Raw genomic sequence first — 15,492 nt, forward strand, 5'->3', positions numbered from 1 at the left:
CCTTTCATCTACAGCCTGAGGAACAGGGACATGAAAGGGGCTTTAAGAAAAGTGCTTACCATTACACCAGAGAAATGTGAGGCTTCCAGGTCCCAACAGGATTGACTTTAGCCATAATGCTCAGAAAAGGTGGAGATAGGACCTGTGGAGACCACCTCCAATAGATAGGCATTGCCCCTGGTTGAGGGATGGGACCATCCACCCATCTCAAAATAGTTTAACCCAGAAATGTTCCTGTACAAAGGACAAACAGCGACAAAAAATGGAACATAGCCTGGAGGAGGGGAAAACCATGAAGTGCCCCACCTGGTGATACATCAAGTCTGCAAACACCCAACCCAACACTGTTGATGAGGTCAAGAGGTGCTTGCTGACAGGAACCAAGTGTGGTGGTTCTTTAGGTGATCCGTCCAGCAACTGATCAATGCAGATGTGACTGCTTGGAGCCAACCATCATACTGAACTCAGGGAACTTGGTGGGGGAGCTGGCACAAGGACTGGGGAAGCAGAGGGAGATTGCAACTCCATTGGAAGGACAACATAGATTAGCCTGAATAACCAGTTCTCCCAAAGTCTAGACCACCAACCAAGGAGTGTACCTGCTGGGATCCATGGCTCAAGATACATATGTAGCAGAGGATGACCTTGTCTGACAACAACGGGAGGGGAGGCCCTTGGTCCTGGGGAGGTTTGATGCCTCAGAGTAGAGGGATGCTGAAGCAGTGGGGTGGAAGAGTGTGGGTGAGTGGGGGAGCACTCATACAGGCAAAGAGGAGGGGGAGGGAAGATGTGGGACTCGGGGGGTTGTGGAGGGGTAACTGGGAAATGGGATACCATGGGATGGCCAGTTGGTGAAGGGGGTAACTGGGAAGTGGGATATCATTTGAGATGTAAATGAATGGAATGATTAATAAACAATGGATCAGTTTGCATTCTTCTACAAGCATATCTGTGTCTGCTTTAGAAAAACATTCTTTTTTATATTTACCCCAGCAAAACACAATCTGATACATCTGACTTTCCAAAAAACTCCTAAGTTTCCACTTAGTTTCCACTTCAATAAAGTCAGACACACTGAACCTGGCAGAAGAGACAGTAGGGAATAACCTTGAACACATTGACACAAGAGAAGACTTTCTGAATGGAACACCTTTAGAATAGGCATGAAGAACAACAATTAGTAAATGGGACCTTATGATGCTGCAAAGCTTCTGTAAGGCAAAGGACAACATCAATCTTACAAAGTGGTAACCTACAGAATGGGAAAAGATTTCTGCCAACTCCACATTTAATAGAGGACTAATATCCAAAATATATAAAGAACTCAAGAAACTAGACATCAAAAAGCCAAACAATCCAATTAAAAATGGTTTACACATCTAATCAAAGAATTTGCAAAAAGAGAAACTCAATTGGCTGAGAAATGCAAAAGACATATTCAAATTTTTAGTCATCGGGGAATTGCAAATCAAAACAACTTTGAGATTCCATCACACAACTGTCTGAATGGCTAAAACCAATACCACAAGTGACAGACAATTCTGGTGAGGATATGGAGCAAGGAGAACATCTCTCTATTGTTGGTGGGAGTCCAAACTAGTATATCCACCATGGAAGCAAACCTCATGGTTTCTCATAAAAAATAAGAATCAAGAACTGGAGAGATGGCTCAGTGGTTAAGAGCACTGTCTGCTTTTCCAGAGGTCCTGAGTTCAATTTCCAGCAACCACAGGGTGGCTCACAACCATATGTAATGAGATTTGATGTCCTCTTCTAGTGTGTCTGAAGACAGTGACAGTGTACTCACATCTTTTTTAAAAAATGGGAATCGATCTACTTCGAGACCAAGCTATTCCACTTTTGAGCATATACCCAAAAGGACACTCTATCCTACCACTTGCTCAAACATGTTTGTTGCTTCTCTGTTCATAATAGCCAGAAATTGGAAACAATATACATGTCCCTCAACAGAAAAATGGATAAATAAAATGTGGTACTTTTACACAATAGAGAATTACTTAGCTGTTACAAAAAGAAAGAAAGAAAGAAAGAAAGAAAGAAAGAAAGAAAGAAAGAAAGAAAGAAAGAAGTTTGCAGGCAACGGATGGAACTAGAAAAAAATCATGGTTAATGAGGTAAAGCAGACTCAGAAAGATAAATACTGTATGAATTTGCTTATATGTGGATAATAGCTGTTAAATAAATGATAATCAAGCTACAATCCATAGACCTAGACAGTTTAACTACAGAGGGAGATCTAGGGAGAGGGAATACATGGACATCATTGGGAAGGAGAAGTAGAGTAGATTTCATGGATGGACTGGAGTTAGGGGAATAAGAGTGGGAGAATCAGGTGGGGAGGTAGAGGGCAGATGGGATTGAGTGAACCAATGCAGAGAGAGACAACTAGAAATGAGGAGCTTTTGAGAGGTGGTATAAAAACTAGTGTAGTGGAAACTTCTTAAAATATGAGGTTGATCCTAATGAGATTTTCAATTAATGAGGGAGACAGAGTCCCAATTGGCCATTCCTTGTCACTAAATGAAGCTTCCAGTATCAAGACTGGGTTATGTCCATTGAGTTGTTGATAAAGGGGTCCCATGGAAATCCCCAAAACCACCCAGTTTGTTGGCAAAACTATAGGTTGCTCTCCACCAACTGACATCAAGACCCAATTGATTAAGAAGACACCCACACAACTTACTGAACATGGAAGAGCAGAGCTCGTGCCTACATAGCATCTTCACCCCTACCTTCTAGTGTTTCTGGTATAAGAAAGTACTCTGCAGGCTACCAAAAGAGAACCATAAACAAATCCTGACAGGAAACCTTCATTGCTGTTCTGCCTGAAAAATATGGTAAGACAACTGTGCCACAAAATTTGCAGGAGTAATAAACAAGTGTCTGGTTGACTTAAGACCCACTTTGTGAGATGAAACCTGTAGCAGGATACTCTTTCTTCTACATTGTATTCCCAGTGGAGCTCTGTAATTAGCAAGTAGAAGAGGAGGTGGAGCTGGGAGAGGAAGAGAGGAAGGGGAGGGGAGAAAGAGAGGAAGGGGAGGAGAAGAAGGAGGCTATCAGTCACGGAGAACCACAGATGGATCGAAAGCTGTCCTGGAGAGCAACTTCTATCAAAAGGTTAGATATTGGGTAACAACTCTAATTGTGTGGGCATCTTGTTGATTGAGCATTTCTAAATATATAAATCCTTTAGATAATCATTAAGCTTTAAGAGTCTCATTTCTACAGGATACTGCGAGGATGGCAAATATTGTCTGGGGTTCAGCCGAGCTTCGTGGATGCAGTGTAGTAGATTGGCAGAACCATCCCCAACGCTGGCATCTTGTGGGTGCCAGGGCCTGTGCATCTAGCTAGTCAAAGCCCGGGTCAGAGCTGAGGAGCTGCAGGAGTATGGTGGCTGCCTGGGAACAAACTGGACCGGCACCATGTTCTAAATATCTCCCTCTACAGAAACCCATATCCAACACTGTTTGAGTGACCAAGAATCAGAGTCTAGATAGCTCTGAGACCAAGGGTAAAACCAAACGTTACTAATCTTAAGAAAGTAGTAATGGGTCTGGAGAAATGCCTCAGTAGTTAAGAGCGCTCACAGCTCTTCCAGAGGTCCTGAGTTCAATTCCCAGAAACCACATGGTGGCTCACAACCATCTGTAATGGGATCTGATGCCCTCTTTTGATGTGTCTGAAGACAGCAACAGTGTACTCACATAAATAATAAATAAATCTTATAAAGGAAAAGAAACATTAAAAAGCAACAATAAATGATTCCTAATGATATTCTGATATACTCATAGGTCAGAGCCTTATTCAGCCATCATCAGAGAAGCTTCCTCCTGCAGCACAAGGGAATAGATGCAGAGATCCAGCGTCAGACATTACATGAAGAGAGAGACCTTGGAACAAGCACGTCTAAATGAGTTGTCTCCATCAAATCCCTCCCCTCAGAGCACAGGGAACTTAGAGGAAAAGGAGACCTAAAGAATGAGAGTGCCAAGGGAGATGGAGGACACTGGAAAGAGACCCTCAAAACCAACTGAGCAAAGTTCATATGAACTCACAGAGACTGAACCAGCACGCACAGGGCCTACATGTATCTGCACCTTCATCTATTGTAGCTTACAGTCTACTATTTTTATGGGAATTCTGAGTGCGTGAATGAATGTGTCTCTGATTCTTGTGATGTCTCCCTGTGCTATTTTCCTTCAGTTGTTTTTATCCAACTTGGATGTGATGGGTTTTGTATTATTTCATTATATTATATTATATTATATTATATTATATTATATTATATTATATTTATTATATTATATTATATTATATTATATTATATTATATTATATTATGTTTTTTGAAACCTGTTCTTTCCTTCCCTGTCTAATGAGAGACAGAAAGGGAATGGGTCAGTGTCCTTATGTTTGCTAAAACATACTACAAACACTTGCAACTTATTTTGTATTGAAAGATGGAAGAACACTCACATTTGGGAACCAACAAGACATTTCAATAGGACATGGGTGAAAAGGGTGTGTTTAGGTCAACAAGACGGTTCAACATGATTCTGCCACCAAGCCTGATGGCTTGAGCTCCATCCCCAGGTCCCACAGAATTGAAGGACAAAACTAAATTCCACAATTTATCTTTGTGAGGTTCCAAAGAAATCTAGGACAAGGCTGACTCAGTACTTGTGGCTCCTCCCAGCATGTCACCTAATTCCCAACGTAAATCTCTCCAGCTCAGGGGTCTTCTTCGCTTTCCTCCGTTTCTGATTCCTATAAAAGCCAGACATTTTGGCCATGCACTGTCTTGGCCTTTTGGTCCACTTGATTTCTCTCCTTTCCTCTTTTCTTACTCTCTCTCACATCTCATTTTCTCTCATGGTCAAGTTCAGTCTGGACTCTTCCAGATGCTTCTGGCTGTTCTCTCCGTCATATTGACCATAAAACCTCCTCAACCCTCTCTAGGAGTCATCATGTCCTCATCTTCACTCATTTCATTCATCAACTTGGGAGGAGCATCTATGAGATCCCTTCCAAAGGACTGACTTGACTCTCCTAAGGTATGTATGGATCATTTGTTTCTGTAGAATTCTTCCACCCTCCAAATCTGTTTCAAATTCTAGAGTCCTCCTCTTCATCTGGTTTTCCCCTCCATCTGTCCAAGCTCCTTGTCCTCTTCATGTTGTCTCCCCTCCTCTACCGGCTTTGTCTACTACTATTACAAAACCCCATCAGTGTGCCAGAAACCTCCTCTTGGCTTCCTCTTGTGTCACATGGAAAGGGACACCTCTCCTCTATGATTTGGGACATTTCTCTCTGATGAGTCTCCCAGTCTACTTGGGGACACCCTGGACTGAAATTTTTGTCTCCACAACAATTACCCCCTCTGCTACTGTTGCTCCTGTTCAAGAAATGTTTGAGAACCCCAAAAGACGACAAAGAAGCTGATCCCAATGAAATCAAGCTTGGGCTGACCAACTTCACTGACTCAGCAGGATTGGAGGGTGAATCCTGAGTTGTCAGGGTTTGTAAATTCTTTGTGTGTGGCTAAAGAATATAAAATCTGTAACAAAAAAGATAACAGGAAAGACAGGCTCCAGTCGCAGACAGTGAATGCAGGTAGCACTAAAGATAACCAGATGGTGAAAGGCAAGCACAAGAACATAAGCATCAGGAACCAAGGGTACTTGGCATCATCAGAACCTAGTTCTCCCACCATAGCAAGTCCCTAATACCCCATAACACTGGAAAAGCAAGATTCAGACTTAAAATCACTTCTCATGATGATGATAGAAGACTTTACGAAGGACATAAATAACACTCTCAAAGAAATAGAGGAGAATACAGGTAAACAGGTAGAAGCCCTTAAAGAGGAAACACAAAAATCTTTTAAAGAATTACAAGAAAACACAAACAAACAGGTGAATGAATTAAACAAAACCACCCAGGACATAAAAATGGAAATAGAAACAATAAAGAAATCACAAAGGGAGACTACCCTGGAGATAGAAAACCTAGTAAAGAGATCCAGAGTCATAGATGCAAGAATCACCAATAGAATACAAGAGGTAGAAGAGAGAATCTCAGGTGTAGAAGATACCATAGAAAATATTGACACAACTGTCAAAAATGCAAAGTACAAAAGCCTTCTAACCCAAAACATCCATGAAACCCAGGACACAGTGAGAAGACGAAACCTAAGGAAAATAGTTATAGAAGAGAGTGAAGATTCCCATCTTAAAGGGACAGTAAATATCTTTAACAAAGTAATAGAAGAAAACTTCCCTAACCTAAAGAAAGAGATGCCCAAAAACATACAAGAAGCTTACAAAACTCCAAACAGACTAGACCAGAAAAGAAATACCTCCCATCATATAATAATCAAAGCACCAAATGCACAAAACAGAGAAAGAATATTAAAAGCAGTAAGGGGAAAAGGTCAAGTAACAAATAAAGACAGACCTATCAGAGTTAAACCAGACTTCCCACCAGAAACTATAAAAGCCAAAAGATCCTGCACAAATGTCAGACAGACACTAAGAGAACACATGCCAGTCCAGGCTACTATACCCAGCAAAACTCTCAATTACCATAGATGGAGAAACCAAGACATTCTATTAAAAAATCCAAACTTACACAATACCTTTCCACAAATCCAGGATAATATAGGGAAATCTCTAACACAAGGAGGGAAATTATACCTTAGAAAGAGCTAAAAAGTAATCTTCTTCCAAAAAGTCCAAAAGAAGATAGCCACATAAACATAACTCCAATGCTAACAACAAAATAACAGGAAGCAAAAATCACTTTTCCTTAATATCTCTTAACATCAATAGACTCAATTCCCCCAATAAAAAAAACATAGACTAACAGACTGGATACATCAATAGGACCCAGCATTTTGCTGCATACAGGAAATGCACCTCAGTAACAAAAACAGACACTACCTAGAGTAAAAGGCTGGAAAACAATTTTCCAAGCAAATGGTCCTAAGAAACAAGCTGGAGTAGCCATTCTAATATCAAATAAAATAGACGTTCAACTTAAAGCTACCAAAAAGGATAAGGAAGGATACTTCATTCTCATCAAAGGAAAAGTCAACCAAGATGAACTCTCAATTCTGAACATATATGCACCAATGCAAGGCCACCTACTTTCATAAAAGAAACCTTACTAAAGCTCAAAGCATATATTGCACCTCACACAATAATAGAGGGAGATTTCAACACCCTACTCTTAGCAATGGAGAGATCGTGGAAACAGAAACTAAACAGAGGCACAGTAAAACTAAGAGAAGTTATGAACCAAATGAATTTAACAGATATCTATAGCACATTTTATCCCAAAACAAAAGAATATACCTTCTTCTCAGCACCTCATGGTACCTTCTCTAAAACAGACCATATAATTGGTCACAAAACAGGCCTCAACAGATATAAGAAAATCGAAATAATCCCATGCATCCTATCAGATCACCATGGACTAAGACTGGTCTTCAATAATGACAAAAACAATGGAAAGCCCACAAACATGTGGAAACTGAACAACACTCTATTCAATGATAATTTGGTCAGGGAAGAAATAAAGAAAGAAATTAAAGACTTTTTAGAATTTAATGAGAATGAAGACAAATCATGCCAACATTTATGGGACACAATGAAAGCAGTGCTAAGAGGAAAATTCATAGCTCTAAGTGCCTACAAAAAGAAAATGGAGAGAGGATACATGAGCAGCTTGACAACACACCTGAAAACTCTAAAACAAAAAGAAGCAAACACACCAAAGAGGAGTAGACCACAGGAAATAATCAAACTCAGGGCTGAAATCAACCACGTAGAAACAGAAAGAACTATAAAAAGAATCAATAAAACCAGGAGCTGGTCCTTTAAGAAAATCAACAAGATAGATAAACCCCTAGCCAGACTAATCGTAGGGCAGAAAGACTGTATCTAAATTCATAAAATCAGAACTGAAAAGGAAGACATAACAAAAGAAACTGAGGAAACTAAAAAAAAAAAAAATCAGATCCTACTACAAAAGCCTATACTCAACAAAATGGAAAATCTGGATGAAATGGACAAATTTTTAGACAGATACCAGGTACCAAAGTTAAATCAGGACCAGATAAACCATCTAAACAATCCCATACCTCCTAAAGAAATAGTAGCAGTCATTAAAAGTCTCCCTACCAAAAAAAAAAAAAAATGCCCGGGCCCAGATGGTTTTATTGCAGAGTTCTTTCAGACCTTCAAATGAGACCTAACACCAATTCTCTTTAAACTATTCCACAAAATAGAAACAGAAGGAACAATATCCCATTTATTTTATGAGGCCACAATTATACTCATATCTAAACCACACAAAGACCCAACAAAGGAAGAGAACTTCAGACCAATCTCCCTTATGAAATTTGATGGAAAAATACTCAATAAAATTCTTGCAAAACAAATCCAAGAACACATCAAAACAATCATCCATCATGATCAAGTAGACTTTATCTCAGGAATGCAGGGATGGTTCAATATTCAAAAATCCATCAACGTAATCCACTACATAAACAAACTCAAAGAAGAAAACCACATGATCATCTCACTAGATGCTGAGAAAGCACTTGACAAAATTCAACACCTCTTCATGGTAAAAGTCTTGGAAAGATCAGGAATTCAAGGACCATACCTAAACATAGTAAAAGCAATATACACCAAGCCAGTAGCCAACATCAAACTAAATGGAGAGAAACTTGAAGCAATCCCACTAAAATCAGGGACTAGACAAGGCTGCCCATTCTCTCCCTATCTATTCAGTATAGTACTAGAAGTCCTAGCCAGAGCAATTAGACAACAAAAGGAAGTCAAAGGGATACAAATTGGAAGGGAAGAAGTCAAAATTTCACTATTTGCAGATGGTATGATAGTATACTTAAGTGACCCCAAAACTTCCACCAGAGAACTCCTAAACCTGATAAACAACTTCAGCAAAGTGGCTGGATGTAAAATTAACTATAATAAATAAGTAGCCTTCCTCTACTAAAAGGATAAGCAGGCTGAGAAAGAAAGTAGGGAAATGACGCCCTTCACAATAGTCACAAATAATATAAAATACCTTGGTGTGAATCTAACCAAGCAAGTAAAAGATCTGTATGACAAGAACTTCAAGTCCCTGAAGAAAGAAACTGAAGATCTTAGAAGATTTAAAGATCTCTCATGCTCATGGATTGGCAGGATTAATATAGTAAAAATGGCTATCTTGCCAAAAGCAATCTACAGATTCAATGCAATCCCCATCAAAATTCTAACTCAATTCTTCAGTGAGTCAAAAAGAGCAATTCTCAAATTTATTTGGACTAACAAAAAATTCCAGGATAGAAAAATTTATTCTCAACAATAAAAGAACTTCTGGGGGAATCACCATCCCTGACCTCAAGCTATACTATAGAGCAATAATTATAAAAACATGCATGGTATTGGTACAGGGACAGACAAGTGGATCAATGGAATAGAATTGAAGACCCAGAAATAGACCCACACCCCTATGATCACTTGATCTTTGACAAAGAAGCTAAAAATATCCAATGGGGGAGGAACAACATTTTTAACAAATGGTGCTGGTTCAACTGGTGGTCTGCATGTAGAATAATGCAAATTGACCCATTCTTATCTTATTGTACAAAGCTCAAGACCAAGTGGATCAAGGCCCTCCACATAAAATCAGATACACTGAAACTAATAGAAGAGAAAATGGGGAAAAGCCTCGAACACATGGGCACAGGGGAAAAGTTCCTGAACAGAACACCAATGCCTTATTCTCTAAGATCAAGAATTGACAAATGGGACCTCATAAAATTGCAAAGCTCTGTAAACCAAAGTACACTGTCAATAGAACAAGATGGCAACCAACAGATCTTTACCAATCCTATACCTGAGAATATTAGAGGGCTAATATCAAATGTATACAAAGAGTTGAAGAAATTAGACTCTAGACAATAAAATTTAAAAAAATTTAAAAAATAGAAAAATTAAAAAAATAAAACAAAACAAAAAAGACGGGTGGTGGTGGCGCACGCCTTTAATCCCAGGACTTGAGAGACAGAGGATTTCTGAGTTCGAGGCCAGCCTGGTCTACCGAGTGAGTTCCAGAACAGCCAGGGCTACACAGAGAAACCCTGTCTCGAAAAACCAAAAAAAAAAAAAAAAAGACAATAAAATAACCTGATTTAAAAATGGGGTACAGAACTAAACAGAGAATCCTCAACCAAGGAAACTTGAATGGTCGAAAAGCACCTAAAGAAGTATTCAACATCCTTAGCCATCAGGGAAATGCAAATCAAAACAACCCTGAGATTCCATCTCATACCAGTCAGAATGGCTAAGATCAAAAATGCAGGTGATAGCAGATTATGGCAAGGATGTGAAGAAAGAGTAACACTCCTCCATTGTTGGTGGGATTATAAGCTGGTACAACCACTATGGACAGCAGTCTGACGGTTCCTCAGAAAATTCAATGTAGTATTACCTGAGGACCTAGCTATACCACTCCTGGGCATATACCCAAAAGATGCTCCAACATATAACAAGAACACATGCTCCACTGTGCTTGTAGCAACCTTATTTATAATAGCCAGAAACTGGAAAGAACCCAGATGTCCTTCCACAGAGGAATGGATATGGAAAATGTGGTACTTTTACACAATGGAATACTACTCAGCTATTAGAAACAATGAATTCATGAAATTCTTAGGCAAATGGATGGAACTGGAAAATATCCTGAGTGAGGTAACACAATCACAAAAGAACACAAATGGTATGCATTCACTGATAAGTGGATATTAACCCAAAAGCTCACAATACTTAAGATTCAACTCACAGACCACATGAAGCTCAAGAAGAAGGAAGACCAAAGTGTGGGTGCTTCGGTCCTTCTTAGGAGTAACAAAATGCTTATGGGAGCAAGTATGTAGACAAAGTGTGGAGCAGAGACTGGAGGAGGGACTGTCTGGAAATGGCACCACCTGGGGATCCATCCCATGTGCAGTTACCAAATGCAGACACTGTTGTAGATACCAGGAAGTGCATGCTGACAGGAGTCTGACATACCTGTCTCCTGAGAGGCTCTTCCAGTGCCTGACATAAACAGAGGCAGATGCTCGCAGCTAATCATTGAACTGATCACAGGGTCCCCAATGGAGATGTTAGAAAGAAAACTGAAGGAGCTGAAGGGGCTGGCAGCCCCATGGAGAGAACAACAATACCAATCAACCAGAACTCCCAGGGTCTTAACCTCCAGCTTGGGAACATAAAGGGAGGGACCCATGGGTCCACCTGTATAGGTAGTTGAGGATGGCCTTGTCAGGCATCAGTAGGAGAGGAGGGCCTTGGTCCCTGGAATGCTGGATGCCCTAGTGTTGAGGAATTCGAGAGCAGGGAGACAGGAATGGGTGGATGGGTGGGGGCACAACCTCATAGAAGTAGGAGGAGGGGAGATGGGATAAAGGGTTTAGGAATGGGGAAAGGGGATAACATATGAAAGGTAAATAAATAAAATATCCAATTTAAAAAAACAGATAGTAGAACTGACAATTGTAGTCAAGCAGTTTAGACTTTTTGTCAACAATTTATTATGGGGAGTCCTTATAATCCCCAAGGGCAAGGTATTGTGGAACAGGCCCATGGAACTTTAAAACAACATCTTCATAAAATAAAAAAGGGGGAGGTATATCCCCATATACCATAAATTTATCTAAATCATACTCTTTTTATTTTATATTTAAGAAAAAGAAATCGGATGCCAAGGTACTTTCTGCTGAGTGTCTATGGCACCCTACAACTAGGCATATGTATGCCTAGGTGAAAAGAAAAGATCCACTTACTGGCATATAGCATGACCCTGACCAGGTATCTAATATGGGGAAAAGGGCATGTTTGTGTTTTTTCTGCAGGATGCTGAAAGAGCATAGTGACTGCCAAAATGATTGGTCAGACATGCTGTTGCTGAAACAAAGAATGATGCTGACCTGTGAGCTTGCTGAGTGCCCTGTTCCTGACCCACCTTTGCTTGACTATATCCCAGATGGGACAAGCTGCCTTGCCTCAAGTTTTTAGAACTTGTGGGACAGAGAATCAAAAAGAGAAATTATAATGACTCTTGTATTTATCTTAAAGGTGACCAATTATTTGAACTCACGTACTTGTCTAGAAATCAATCCAAAATTGGAAATAACAGTCTTCATTTGGAAGGCTGGATCTGGACATTTTCAGAGACATATTTGGAAGTTAGCTGCAGTTCTCTATGATGTTATGATAGCAAGAGATAAAATTGGGTCAGGATCTGGATTTCAGACAAGTGTTAGTGCATGTGTTAAGACTTAATTGTCAAGTTAAAATTACTTTTGTTTCTTCTACAGTATTTATTGAAGGTTGCGTTGACTGTATACTTTCTAATTGTGTCAGTTTTTGAAACCTGGTATGTCTGTTACGGGAGGTTTATCAACCAGTTTTTGTCTTACTGCCCTGAGTATTAGAAAACCTTGATTTTCTCAAAAAAGCTTGCAAGTGCTAGAAGAAGTAAGTTAGTCTTAAAGCAGAAGCAAGAGGGTAGTGGGCTTGATTATTGCTGGTATAACAGCTTAATTACATTAATTGCTAGCACCACTGCTTCTGCAATTGCTTTGACACAAGAAGTTAAGACAGCTACTTTTGTTAATCATTTAGCAAATAATGTTACTAATGTGTTGAATATACAAGAGGATTTAGATAGGCATTTGGAAGAACAGATTGATGCTCTTTATCCTTTTCAAATTATTGGAAGGAGGTTCAGAGTTTAATAGTAAGGGGTCATCTCGAGTGTCTTGCCAAATACTGTTGGATTCATGTTAGTTCTAAAATTTACAGTGGTAGTCATTATAATTAGGAAAAAGTTTAAAGACACTTGTAGTGTATTTGGCATAATTCTAACACCTCTTTGGATAGTGCATAGTGAACTTATGAATTTAAAGAATGCTGTTCTGCTGAGAATTGATGTGGCATTGCTTTTTTTTTTTTTAATTTTAAGCAAAGTGACCTCAGTGACGAATGTGTTTCATCATTTATTTAGATGCTGAAGCTCTCACACTAAGTTTTTACAAGCTGGTGAACACTGACAAACTATGTCTCCCACATAACTATAACGACACATTCCCAGACAGTATAAATATATGATTGAACTAACATTAATACACATCACCATTTTATCGATTACATCATAAAACAAATGATCAAGTATCCAATTATTAAGTTACATAGCTCAAAAGGCATAAAAAATATTTCTGCTCAGTTCATTAGCAGGTCCCACTTTTTTCTTTTTTGCAAGAGATTGGGAAGAGAAGGGGAAAACCATAATTCAAACAAGTTGGAAAACTTCTGATAGGCATGGAGAAAACAAGAATTTCAGAAATTTTTATTAAGAATTGGTTAGCTACAACAATGTATCTCTATGTCTTAAAAATATTTACTAACTTAAAGAGCATACTCTACATGTTCTTCACAAGACAAAGGCAACATATTACTAAAAATATTTACTAGCCTCCTCTTGTTTCTTTTTCAGGCCCTCCATTAGGTTGCACCTCTGAGTGCAAACATTAAATTAACTATAAGGCTTTTTTGTCTGGAGACACTATTGAAGATATGTGCTTCTGTAACAAAGTTGATTTTCAAAAAGAGGTTTCCCAAAACAACACAACATAAAGACAGAGACATTAAAAAATCTGCACAAGACTTAGTTTAAAAAAAAAGATGGCTAAGCAAGCCTGATGTATTCTGGTGAAACATGGGAGATGTAGACAGAGTGATCAGGCAGATAAGGAGAGAAGCCCTGCAGAGTTTGAAATGACTGAAGGAATACACCATGGAAGGTCTAGAGAGATCTTAGTTCCTGCAACTGTGGTCTGTATGATGCTAAAAATCTACATGTATTGTGCTGGGTATTTTGGCACCTACTCCTTCTAAATTCCTTATAGACTAATAATATTCTGGCAAAGGAGGACATTTAATGACATAACTCAATACCTTATTTTAGGTCAACTGGTACAAATAATAAGCACATTTTAAATGCTGACCAGCAAAAATCATTTGCTAAATGTCCAAACATGTTGATCATAGCCCAAATATAGAGGTTGTGATTCTGTCAAGCTTGTGGCCTGCTAAAACTGGTTTTCAATATTCCTGTGTAGCTTCAGCAGACTTATTCGGTAAACCGAGACATTGGGTAACTATGTATGACAAATCAGGTCTCATCTGAATTTCCACTTCCAAGGCAATGGCATCAGGCACCCCAGTTTTATTGAATACAACAGTTGTTTCTATGACCATTGGAATCCTTGAAGCGGAGCTGCATTTTTGGACGGTACTTCTCCAGATACAAAAGTTGCTTGCTGTTAAAAGCTCCGTGCTGCTTTTGTCTTATGAACTGTACTGCATCTTCATATTTCATTCCACCTTCAATTAATGCTAGGACAACAAGCACCGGAGCTCTGCCAAGGCCTGCGACACAATGGACAGCAATACAGCAACCAAGTTCTTCACAAAACTTAGTCTTCACAAGACTTAACCAGTCATCAACAACCTGGTTGGATGGTGGTGCATCATCATCAAAAGGCCAGTCAAGAACATGAATGCCTTCTTTCTCCACAAGAGTAGTGTCGTAAGTTGCTTCTTACTCTTACTATTGTGGTAACTCCATACTTCTTAAGTTCCTCTATAAATTTGTTTAAGGTTGCATTGGTTGGATTGTGTGTAATAAGAAATCTCATGTTCTTGTATGTGACTTCCACAGGGGCAGGGTGGTTCATTTGAGCCATGTTAATTTAGTTTTAAAAAAACACCCACAAGGGCTATGAAAGAATTAAAAAACTGAATACAGAAATGATTCGAAACAAAAAAACCCCAAAAAACAAAAAACAATCTGAAGTCTACTTCAATATTCAATATACTCCACTTGAAATTCTCAGTGCTTTGAGTATGAATTGGGAGAAACGGGCAATGAAATGAACCTCCTAACAAGAAGCGGTGATTCTTCAATCCAGTAAGACCGAGGCAATACAAAGGAAGTGCACTGAGGTTTACCCCATCCAGGTCTGAGCTCTTGGAAATGCTCTGCAGATTTCAATTCAACACGCCTGTGTCCGGGTTATCCACTCCTATGGGGGCTTCTTGGTGGAGTAGTAATGAATTTCTACAGTTCACTTGTCTGCATAGAGGTCGTGCTGTGCCTGGCAGTAATCTCCACTGCCCTTCAGAAACTCCATAAATGTGTGACCGAGAACACCACAGAAAGGAATATGTCTACTCATTGAAGATTGTGGCCTAATCATACAGCCGATCCCGAGGTGGCGGCAGGGCAGGCGGCGATGCAGCTTTTGGGTCTGCTTGGCAAGAATCTGACATGGGCCAAGGACAAGGAAATGGGCTGCTTGGCAGGAATATGACATTGGCCAAGGACA

The 15,492-nt window shown here is 39.4% G+C and overlaps 1 pseudogene; it reads right to left on the bottom strand.

The window, feature by feature from the left end:
• Positions 1 to 14,244: 14,244 nt before the first annotated feature.
• LOC114615277 lies at positions 14,245 to 14,850 on the bottom strand (annotated as a pseudogene).
• Between the last annotated feature and the right edge of the window lie 642 nt (positions 14,851 to 15,492).

This window comes from Grammomys surdaster, unplaced genomic scaffold (genome assembly GCF_004785775.1).
Source record: "Grammomys surdaster isolate TR1022 unplaced genomic scaffold, NIH_TR_1.0 126612, whole genome shotgun sequence".
In the NCBI taxonomy this organism is placed as follows: Eukaryota; Metazoa; Chordata; class Mammalia; order Rodentia; family Muridae; genus Grammomys; species Grammomys surdaster.